Here is a 13,134-nt window from a genome sequence, read left to right as displayed (position 1 = left end):
AGTCAACCATGGTCAACCATTGTCAAACAATCATTAACCATAGTCAAAACATAGTTAGTGATGTTTAACAATAGTCACACATGGTCAAACATAGTCTAACCACAATAAACCATCATCAACTATCATCACCATGGTTGACTATGGTTAACTATGATTGACCATAGTTAACTATGGTCACCATGGCCAACCATAGTTGACTCTAGTCAACATGGTTGACCATCATCAAACATAGTCAATCATGTTTAACCATGGAAACCTAAGTCAATCATGATCATCTTTGTCAATAGTCACCATAATCAAACTTTGAAAACCATGGTTAACCCATGCTCAACATGGCCAACAATGGTTAATATGGTCAAACATGATCAACCTAGGTGACCATGATAAAACATGGTCAACTGTAGCTATTCATTATCAATATAGACATCCAAAATCTATCATGGAAAAATATGGTCAACCATGGTCAAATTTGAACTTGGTTAAGCCATGTTCACCCATGGTTAAACTATGCTCACCCATAGTTAAGCCATGCTCACCCATAGCCAATGTTTAAAATGTTTAATAATATTAGAATTAATATGGTTTAAAACACATTTTTTATTAAAGTGGTTAACCATGTTCAACTATGTTTGACAATCAACTGTCTTTAACTTCGGTCAAACATAATCACTTATTATTATTATTATTATTTAATAATAGTAATAAATAAACACAATCAATCACATTGGTCAAACATAGTCAAATAAAGTCAATGTTTAAATAGTTGACCATGTTCAAACTTGGTAAACCCTATTTTACCATAATTAACAATAGTCAATTGTTCACTCATAGTCATCCTTAGTCAACGTAACTCAACCATATTCACTTATAGTCAACTATGGTTGACCAAAGTCAAACATTATCAACCTTAGTCCACTATGGTCAGCCATAGTTAAGATTTTAAAATGTTTATTAATAACAACATTAATATTAATAAGTTGACTAATAATAATGATATTACTATTAATATTATGACATCGGAATGCTAAAGAAATCTATCCAACATCTCAATGTGTCAAACATTGTCGCAATGTTATATTACATTGCAATTTATCCAACATCACAATGCAACATTGCAAAATTAGTCAACCACATTTACTATTGTGGTTAAATATGTTCAACTATGTTTTATTATGTTTGACAGTCAACACTCTTCAACTTTAGTCAAACATAATCACATATTAATATTATAATAAAATATGTTGTGACATTGGAATGATACAAAAATCTGTCCAACGTCGTAATGTGATAAACATTGTCGTAATGTTAAATTACACAGCAATTTATCTAATGTTGCAATGCGACATTACAAAATTATTCAACCACATTTACTAATGGGGTTGATTGTATTTGATAGTCAACAGTCTTTAACTTTGATCAAACCTAACGACCTATTAATATTATTGATTAATATTAATAATCAAACATAGTCAACCACATTAGTCAAGCATAGTCAAACAAAGTCAACATTTATAGTCAATGTTTACATATTTGACTTGGATAAAGCTTGGTCAACCCTATATTTACCATATTTAACAATAATCGACTTTATTCACTCAAAGTTGTCCTTAGTCAACATAACTTGACAATTTTCAATTAATAATTAACCATGGTTGACAAAAGTCAAACATTGTCAATCTTAGTCAACTAAACTCATCCTTGGTCAATTACAATCAAGATTTTTTAGATGTTTAATAATAATAATAATAAATAATTTGACTAATAATAATAATATTATTATTAAGGTTGACTATATTAACCATATTCTCGTATAGTAAACCATGGTTGTCAAAAATCAAATGAATATATTACTAAATTGAATATATTATTGAGAGTTGACCATGATCAAACTTGGTTAACCCTATATATATCATAGTTAACAATACTCAACATTGTTCACTCATAGTCATCATCAATAAATGTAACTTGACCATATTGAAATATAGTCAACCATGGTTGACCAAAGTAAATCAAGGTCAACTTAGTCAACCAAAGTCAATGTTTGTTAGTCAAAGTCAAGATTTAATAATAATAATAATAATAACAACAACAACAAAGTTGACTATATTATTATTATTATATGATTGAATATATTATTAATAGTTTATCATAATCTAACTTAGTCAATTTAATGTTTACCATAGTCAATAATAGTGTTGACACCTAATCCTTGTGATTGGGTGAATATATGTAAATAGATAAATAAGAAATATGAACAGTCATCAAGAGATGAACTGAACAGTCTCTCCCTCATGTATATAATAAAGACCTACCTGATGGAATAACATATATGATTCATTTTTTCCTTGAGGAGTTACTGCCTGGCCTGACATGGTATCAGAGCCAGCTCCTTTTTTTAGCTTTTATGTCCTTTGTAACTCCCTATTATGCTCCTCTGCTCTCCATATAATTCAGTGCCTGACATTTTCGCTGTCCATATAATTCGCTATCCATATAATTCAGTGCCTGTACGCCTGTCTGCTACACTGCATGCGCTCTTTGGCTCTCTGGACTGTACATAAACGTTAGTGGCTGCACCTCCTTTCAGATAGGCTATGGCATGCTCGTGTCCATTTCCACTAATAACGGTCGGTTTCTGAGAGCTTGAGATGTTCGAGTAGTTAGGTTTTTTTCCATACTGTTCAAGGGAATCAAAGCGCATTAAGTCATTAACTGTGGTCATCCTAACCAGGAATGTTCCTTCTGGGAAACTTATTCCACTGACGTGCCATATTTGAAAAGCTCAGACCTGTGTAGTTTTGACTGTTCCCTCAAACAGGTGGTGCCATATTTGAAAAGCATCCAGACCCGCGTAGTTGTGGTTGTTGGTGCGCATCTGGGGAATGGTTTTGAAAGCTTCCGTGTTCTCTTTCTTGTTTGGATACAAGTCTTTTGATAACTCTTGTGAAAATCTGCAATTATACATTGTGATAACCTATACCGTAGAAATCTCAGGTTTGCAAGTGTGTTCCCCTCTGTTATGATTTTCTGAAGTTTTTTTTTGGTTGTTGGAATTGTCCAAGTCTCCATCCTTGATATCCCCGATATCATTGCTACAAGATATAGCGTTGTTGCAAACTATCAGAGCGAGTTGTTGTATATATATACATTGTTCGATTATGAGTGTCCATTTATGTAAACAATGATATAAACGATGTTTCATGCTTGTTGAATGTATATGCTCCCGTTTTTTTAGAGCATGGCTTGGGTCAAGAAAATGGGCCCCTTGATTTGATTATATTTTAACTCAACAAGCTTTTGTGGCTATCGATGCTGGCTCACCCATTAACAGAGATCTCCACAGATTGAGATCTTGAGGAAGAAGGGCCATTCATAATCGGAGATAATTAATGAGAGTGTGATTGAAGCTGTGGACTCTTTAAATCCTTTCATGCATGCACGGGGTGTTTCCTTCATGGTATCTGCTGCTACTTGTGGAATCTATCCACATTTAGAAGTGGGATATACACTGCTCCCTTCAAGACTCGCCAGAAGCTGAGTTTGAACACTTATTTAATTATCACGTGACGCCTTACCAAGCATCAGGCATCATTGAAGACTGAGAGACAGAAAAGGAAAGAGATGTATTTTTCCAATGAGAAAGTATGCAGTCAAGGTATAAAGCATAGGATTTGAGCATAGGGATTTATATTTCCGTCCAAGTGTTTGGCAAATTCTGATTTGCATCAGATTTCTGATTCACTTTTGAGCAGTTGATACTATTTCTCTTGAATTGCAACCATATTGTAAAAAAATAAAAAAATAAAATATGGTGATATTCTATATGCATAGAATATAGTTTTGATCTTTGTATATTAATTCAAGAAGGAAGAATAAGGCTGTATTATTTTTGAAGCACATTTTCCCAGCAGAAGTATTTTTCTATCAACAGAAGTTTTTTTTTTACAGAATGCATTCAATCATATCCATGGTGGGAATAGTTCTCACTGGCAAGGAGAACTATCCTGAATGGTCCCGGATGATAAAACACGCCCTCATTTTCAATGAGTTGTGGAAAGGAGTGTTTGTCGAAGACGGAGACAATGGACCAGTATAGCCTACCTCAGACAAAGAGTTCGTCATTTGGGAAAACAAGAACATCAAAGCTTATGCATTAATCGCAGCATCTGTAAATGAAGAGGTGAGTCGCCATATTTCGTCATATTCAACTGCCTTTGAAGCCTTACAAACGCTGAAAGAACTCTATGACTCACATTCTGCACTTGAAGTTGTTCAACTCATGATTAAACTCTTCACTCTTGAACTGCAAAATAATGATCCTCTTGCTCTTTCATCTGAAGTAAATTCTATAATGCATGATATCAAATCCACTAAGGTTGAATTGGATATCCCTCTTATCGCTTTTCTCAAGGAACTTTATCCTACTTACTCCAATTATCTTGAGTCATTGCAAGAAAATGGAAATCTCAAAGATATCACCTTTGACTCTCTTGTGAAAAAGTTTGCTAAAAGAGAGAAAGCATTTGGAAAGAAGACAACCCCTGAAACTTCTGAAGAGGTTGTGTGCCTTTCTCATAAAGAAAAGCATCATGCTCAAGATTCTACAAGGGGAAGAGGTGGTCGAAGAGGAAGAGGAAGATATTTCAGAGGCAGGGGAGCAGACATTCTCAAGGAGAAAAGGCAGATTTGCACTGCATACGCTGAAAAAGAAATGGATCAAATGATGCCTCTACATGCAAGCTACCATGGGACAAAATTGAGCAGAAAAGAAACCAACAGAAAGGTAAAATTGATGATACAGATAAAGGTAAAGCACTTGAATCCGCTCACTATGTTGTGGCACAATGTAACATTGGAGTAAATGAAGATTTATTTAATGCTTCACTTGCTTCTTGGAAAAATTATTGGTTGCTTGATTCAGGAGAAACTTGCCACATGACTCATAGAAAAGATCTTTTTGAAGATTTAACTAACAATGTTGATGGAGCAGTATACTTTGCAGATCAATAAAAAATCAAGCCATCAGGGCTTGGCACAATCAGGCTTAAACTGCTTGGTCTTCCAGACTTTCTTCTACATCATGTTCTATATCTCCCACAGCTCAAGAGAAACTTGATGTCCTTGGTCCACATCCGCCAGCAAGGTCACTCCATTCATATGTTTGGTGGCAAGCTTGAGGTAGGAAAAGCATCTGACCACTCACTTGTCATGAGGGGAATAAAAGAAGAAAGGCTTCTCAAGCTGCAAGGAACCTCTACTCGTGCACAACATTTCTCATACAATTCTCATCATGAAGAAGGTACACTTCCATCAAGTTTATTATGGCGTGCTAGATTTGGAAATTTGAACTATGTCAGTCTCCGCTTGTTGAAGAAAAATGGTGTTGCTGGTTTGTCTACAATTCCTATGAAACTTAAGCAATGTGATGCTTGCATTCTAGGAAAGCATAGCAAACAATCTTTTCATGATTCACATTCAAGAGCACATAGAAAACTTGAATTCATTCATTCAGATTTATGTGGTCCAATGCCTGTTCCTTCTGCAAATGGAAATAAATATATCATGACATTTATTGATGACTACACTAGAATGTGTTGGGTTTATTTATTGAAGAACAAATTTGATGCTTTTCAAACATTCAAGAATTTTCATAAATGGATTGAAAATGATGCACAATCTCATATCGGGTCTATTCGCACTGATAATGGAAAAGAATACACATCAAATGAATTTGAAAACTATCTTCGCCAACATGGGATCAAACATCAAACAACTGTGCCTTATAATCCCCAACAGAATGGTGTAGCTGAAAGAATGAATAGAAAAATCTTAAATATGGTACGATCCATGCTTTTCTTCGAAAATGTAAAGATAATGTTTTGGGCTCATGCTATTCTATGTGCTGCATATATAAAGAATAGATGTCCATCTAATGCTATAAGAAACAAGACTCCATATGAAATGTGGTATGGACATGTTCCTTCGGTAAAGCATCTCAGGGTCTTTGGTTCCACCTGTTATGCCTTGATACCAAAGGTACATAGAAACAAACTTGGTGCTAGAAGTCGTAAGTGTATCTTTTTGGGGTATTCAAACACCTCCAAAGCATACCACCTCTATGATGAAGTAAATAAGAAGTTTGTTGTATCTAGAGATGTAATTTTTCTTGAATCATCCAAAACTGACAATTTTGTTGAATGACAACTTGGTCGCTTGGATAGATTCGCAAACGAAAAATCATTTCAAGAATTTGATAATCAGATTCCACATCTTGAAGGGTGGATTCCTATACTAGATCAACATCTGGAATCTTCTTCTGAAGAACACTCTCCCCCACATGAAACTCCAACAACGGATGATGCTTTAAGTGATGTGATTGATAGAATTGGGAGACTCAATCTTGATTCAGTCCCAAGTCAATCAATGGAGCAGCCTGGACCATTTGAAAAAGGTCCCCCAAAATGGCTGACAAAGACACTTGAAAGTGTTCATCTTGATGAGGTTGGAAAAACAAGAACTAGAAATTCAAACCGGAAAAATGGAGGTGATGTGGATGACTCTAATTCACCTGTTGATATGGATGTTTCTTATGATTGTGAATTGAACTTGTCTACAGATTTTGAACCAACTTCCTTCAAAGAAGTTGCTTCTCATGATGAATGGAAAGAAGCAATGCAAAAGGAGTATGATGCCCTCATAAAGAATGACACTTGGAAGCTGGTTGATCCTCCATTAGGAACCAAACCAATTGGCTGCAAGTGGGTCTACAAGAACAAGTATAAATTTGATGGCTTACTTGACAAGCACAAAGCTAGGCTTGTGGCAAAAGATTTTGCACAGAAGGAAGGGGTCGATTATGAGGAGACTTTTTCCCCCACAGCAAAATGGGCTACCATCTGGACACTCTTTGCACTAGCAGCTCAGAATGGTTGGAAAGTCCACCAAATGGATGTAAAAACTGCTTTCTTAAATGGAGATCTAAAAGAGAATGTTTTTATGTCCCAGCCTGAAGGATTTGCTGTGAAAGGACATGAACATAAAGTATGCAAACTGGTGAAGTCCTTGTATGGCCTCAAACAAGCACCGCGAGCCTAGTATGAAAAACTAACTGAGCATCTTCTGAAACTCAATTTCAAACATTATGATCTTGATGATGCAAATTTATTTGTCAAGAAAGTTGGCAAAACAGTTGTATATCTTGTGGTATATGTAGATGATCTTTTGATGACAGGGAACAATGAAAGCTACATTGCATTCATAAAGAAGGAATTGGGGAAAAGTTTTGAAATGACTGATTTGGGCTATGTTCATTACTATCTTGGCATTGAAGTAACCCAACATCCGAAGTCCATATTTCTTTCTCAAAAGAAATACATTGGAGATATGTTGAACAGGTTTGGCATGACAGAGTGCAATCCTCTTACTACTCCAATGGAACAAAACTTAAAGCTCACATCTATTGAAGGAAAAGAATTTGAGGATGCAACAAAGTATAGACAACTTGTAGGAAGTCTCAACTACCTAACTACTACCAGACCAGACATTTCGTTTGCTGTTGGAATCCTCTCCAGGTTTATGCAAAAGCCTTGTGAGGGACATTGGTCTACTGCAAAAAGAGTTCTAAGGTACTTGAAGGGAACTCAAGACTTTGGAATCAAGTATACACAGGTGGACGACTTCAGTTTGATTGGATACTCTGATTCAGACTTCGATGGAGACAAAGAAACTGGGGTATCTACTTCAGGATATGCTATGAGTCTTGGATCAGGAGTTGTCTCCTGGAGATCACGCAAACAATCAGTTCCAACAGATTCCACAACAGAAGCAGAATACGTGGCAACAGTTGAAGCAACAAAAGAAATTGTGTGGCTCAGGAAAATTCTTGAAGATTTGCAGGTAAAACAAGTACAATCAACTCCACTCATGATTGATAATACCTCTGCAATAAAGTTGGCCAAGAACCCAAAGTTCCATGATCAAACGAAGCACATCAATACTAAATATCATCTGATTCGACATCATGTTGAGGCCAAAACAATCCATCTCCGTCATTGTTCCACAAATGAGCAAATTGCAGACATCTTCATCAAAGCGCTTGGAAGAGAAAAGCTTGAACGATTCAAAATGATGCTTGGACTCACCAACATCCCTTCCGATTAAGGGGGGGAATGTTGACAGCTAATCCTTATGACTGGGTGATGAACTGAACAGTCATCGGGAGATGAACTGAACAGTCTCTCCCTCTTGTATATAATAAAGACCTACCTGATGGAATAACATATACGATTCATTTTTTCCTTGAGGAGTTACTGCCTGGCCTGACAAATAGTCAGGCTTGTTCATTCATATTCATCCTTAATCAACATCACTCGACCATATTCAATTATAGTCAAACTTTGTTGGTCATAGTCAAGGTTTAAAAATGTTTAATAATAATAAATTAATGTTAATAAAGCTAACTATTAATAATAGCAATAATTAAAATAATAATATTAATATTATGCCTGACTATATTATTATTATTAGTATATGATTGAATATATTATTAATATTATTATCATTATTAAAGATAATAATATTAGTAGTATTAATAAAGTTAATCAATAATATTAATAATATTGGGGTTTGTGGATAAAGTTTAATATTTAATAATAATATTAAGATCTCTCAATAAGGCTTAATAAAGTTGATTAATAATAATAATATTAAGGTAAACTATATAAGGTGACCATTGCTAGTTATGGTCACCATATTTTACGGACCATAGTCAACTATTATAGCTTGTAGATAACTGTGCTCAACATGGTCAACCATCAACAACCATAGTTGACTCTATTCAAGAAGGTTGACAATAGTGAACCAAGCTCAAAGTCATCGTCAACAATGGTCAATGATGATCAACCATGACCAACCATAGTCATCTCTGACCATAGTCAACCTTGAATAACAATAGTCAACTCATGCTCAACATGACAAACCATAATTAGAATGGTCAAACATACTCAACCTTAGTTTGCAATGGTCAACATTAATGTAACATTGTTAAATTAATGGTTGACCATGGTCAAATTTAGATAACATCTGTGAACCATGTTCGACCTTGGTCAACATCATCAACCATGATCAAACTCATCAACCCTCTCCAACCATGGTCAACAAATTCACCCCACACATATAGGTCATCAACTCACACAATAACATTAGTAAATATGGTTGATATATGTTGAAATGAGTCATTTTCCCTCTTTCATAAGGCAATAGGCATATAAAAATGACTTCAACCTATAACAACCATATTTACTAATATAATTGTGACAGTTAATTTTTCTTTAAAAATTAAAAATCTAACCAATTTTATATATTTTTAATATCTTATATACCAAATGTAATATACAGATAAATATAATGCATTCTCGTGAGCAAAACACTTTCTTGCAAGAAAATTAATTACACAGTGCAGACTCAATCTCATATAGATATACAATGACTCATTATTATTAATATCTCACAGATCAAATGTAATATATTGAGATATAATTCATTTCTCATGACCCAAGGGTATATTAAAATTTTTAATGGGGTGCCACCCCCTTGGAAAAAACGCAAATATTACATCATCATTACAACATCATGACATCATCGTTGGGTCAACAAAGGGCAAACATATCGTGTATATCATGATTCGAACCGGAATGTATATCCCGATTCGCACTGAGGTGGAGGGTCATTAATGAACCGTCACAACCACTGGGATTCCTGACAACATAGCCTTGGGTTGATGAGCCAAGGCTATGTTACCCGGAAATTAGTTAAAAAGTGCAGACTCATTCTAATTTCAAAAAGAATCCATATCCCCGGATGCGGTCATTGCGAGTTCTGGGCTTGACTCGCAGTGATGGCTGCTGGAGCTCGCGAGCAGATCTGGAATTGGACTTTGAGGTCATGTTGAAGGTATTTTAGGGTTTTTCAACATGTTTACGGTTAATAAAAAAAGTGCAGACCATTCTCATTTCAAAAAATTATTCGAGGAAATTACTTTTGAAATCTGTATGTCCAGATGTGGTCATTACGGCTTCTAGGCTTGACTCGCAGCGATGACTGCTGGAGCTCGCGAGCGGGCCTCGAATTGGAATTTGACATCGTATTTTAGTTTTTTAAGAATATTTATTATTAATAAAAAATATAAAATGATAATAAGGACAAGTGAAAATAAAATTACATCCTTCAATTTTAATGGTTAGTTATAAATATGTACGTTAAATTGGCTTGATTTTGGATGAAACAATCCTAGTTCGATTTTCTTTATAATAAGGAATTCGTTTATGAGCATATGTCCTCGTATATTTTTATCATTAATATAACAAGTGTTTTTGACATTTGTAAAATAAAAACAAAAATCAGTTTTAGAGAATGACCTTTCATTTTCTTTCCAGATGTGTTAATCAATTTTTTTAGATGTTACTTAGATATTAATAACAATCCTCTTTAGATTCTCTTATATTAAATGGGATATAATGTTATATCTGTTTTGAAGATTCGTTAATCAATTGTTTCAAATTATTACCAAAAAAATTTGAACAAATTTCTCGGATATTATTTAAATATTAATAATAATTTTTTTCTATTTAAAATTAAATAGATATTTTAGAATAATTTAATTCTCTTAAATGTGATTCTCGTTTTTATTTGCTCCCCATAAAATTTGATCCAATAAACCAATTGGAAACCATCCCACAAACTAATTAACCTGCCTCTCATAAGTATAATCACAATTATATTATATATGGAAGCTATTCGTGGAATTAAAAAAAAATAAAAAATAAACTCATAAATGTGCATAAAACTTAAATCTACATAACAGTGCTTAAAATTTCCCTTAACGCGTAGAAGAAATTTGAAATTCCAGCCCTGCTTGCTGGTCAACGATGGTTCTTAGAGCGCCTGGAATTATTTTCAATACGAGACCTTTAGTTCTGCAATTTGAAATTCCATCCGTGCTTTCTAGTCAACGATGGTTCTCAGATCCCGTGGAATTATCGTATTATGAAACTTTTATTACTTCAAAATAATTAACAATGGTTCTCAGAGCGGGCAAAGGCTAAACAGCGTGCTATAGGGCATTAATTGACCGGGTACATGTACGCTTTATAACAAAATAACACACCGTTCTTATTTTTAATTTATGTACCCACCACCCACGCGTTATATTTTGTTATAAATCATGCATGTACCCAGACATTTAATGCCCTATAGCAGACTGGTTAGTCCTTGCCCTCAGAGCGCGTTGACTTTATTTCTGAAAAATAGTATAAGTGGCTTCAATAATGTACGATCGGAATATTGGAACTCAACTTTGTTGTTATATTCTTATTATTAAGAGACAATGGTCAGTGAAGAAATGAATTTTGCGATGGCTTCACAAGCAGCGATGGCTACTGGCGATCGTGAATCAAATCATAGGTAATGATAACTAAAATACACATTTTTTTCAAAACTAAAATACATATTATGTAAAAAAAACACACACACACATTTAAGTTACTAAAATACATTTAAGTATTAAGGGGTTTTTACAGTCTATTATATTAGATAGCATTTTGGGATTCAACTGCTTTAAGTAAGTCATTCATCTATGACTATTTCCATGAGAAGTAGTTGTAACTGATTAATTTCTCATAACTTTTGAATAATTGTCTCAATAAAAAAATTATAAATAATGGTAAAACCAAAATATTACCATATGTTTTTTTTATGATTTCATTTTCTTTAAGATTTATTAATATGAGTGTTCATATTGAGGCCAAATGATTTAATTATTGAAAAAATTATTGATTTTGAAGGTGAGGTTGAGATTAATAATGAAGAAAAAGATATTGAAAAAAAGAAAGGCAATGAGGTAGCTCTTAAAAAATCATTTAAATATGGATGGAAGTAAGTACAAAAAAATACAAATATTCTATAATAGGTTTAGATGGTGAAAGTGTTCATTTTATATCAAATTCAAACAACATACACCATATGCTAGGGGAGGTAGTAGTACAATTCAATTAAGTGGATTAAATGTTCATGGTTTATGAGGTTCATAAAAGTAAATTTTAATATTGGGGAGTGAATCAAGGAAATCATATTTACCCATGACTAAAGAAACTATATATCTTGTGGCTATAAAAGATTTTTCTTTAGAATTGTACAAAGACTTATGTGACATTCATAGGTACAGGGAAACATCTAATATGTCTTTAATCAATGAATATATTATCTATGTGCCAATATTACATGTGGAAAATAGTACTTATTAGTAGCAAAAATAGTTTATCTAGAAAATTTGAAGGAAAAAAATTGTTTTAGTTCCTTTCATTTTATTTTGGTGAATGAAAAGACCAATAAAACAATGGAGCAACACCTTATTGTATATATCACATATTTAATGGATGGAGAAAGAGTTCCACATTAAAATTTATTTCTGTTTTGAAAATCAAGGCTATTACTTCACAATCAATTTATGAATGCTTATTGTGATTATTATAAATAGATTTATCATAATATATAACTGTAGGATTTGGGTTACATGGAGCATCATCTATGAGAGGCATTCATGAAGGTTTGGCCTCCAAGTTGTTGTGAGAAGTATCTCATTTGTTATGGATTCATTGTCTAGCACATTATGAGGCACTAGCTATAATTATATTGATAAGTTGGTCAATAAAGTATATTTTTTGTTGGGAAAATATGCAAAGAGACACGGAGAACTTACAAGTTTAATTGCATATTTCAAGTTGATAAGTTACAACTACTTCAAATTCATCAAATCCAATGGATTTCTAGAGTACATGTGATAAACAAGCTTGTTAGAATCATGCCAACATTATTACAAGAATAGAAACACGATAATCAAAAGATGTATGAAATGGGAACAATATTTCAAGTTCAATTTTGTATTTATTTGCTTGCAAATGTTCTCACTAAATTAAAAAAGCTAAGTCAGTGATTTCAACAGGAACATATTGATATAACATCTATTGCTATGCAATTAGATGTGTTTATTGAACTTGTTCACAAATAGTTGTGAAATGTGTTTGGAGCATGTTCTCAACTTGTTTCATATTTCTTCAAAAATAAAAACATGAAAAAATT

This window comes from Pinus tabuliformis, chromosome 4_2 (assembly GCF_031772625.1).
Source record: "Pinus tabuliformis cultivar Carrire ecotype Pingquan chromosome 4_2, CPIR1, whole genome shotgun sequence".
Classification (NCBI taxonomy): Eukaryota; Viridiplantae; Streptophyta; class Pinopsida; order Pinales; family Pinaceae; genus Pinus; species Pinus tabuliformis.
The sequence above is the reverse complement of the archived record's forward strand: the minus strand, read 5'-3'. Positions refer to the sequence as shown.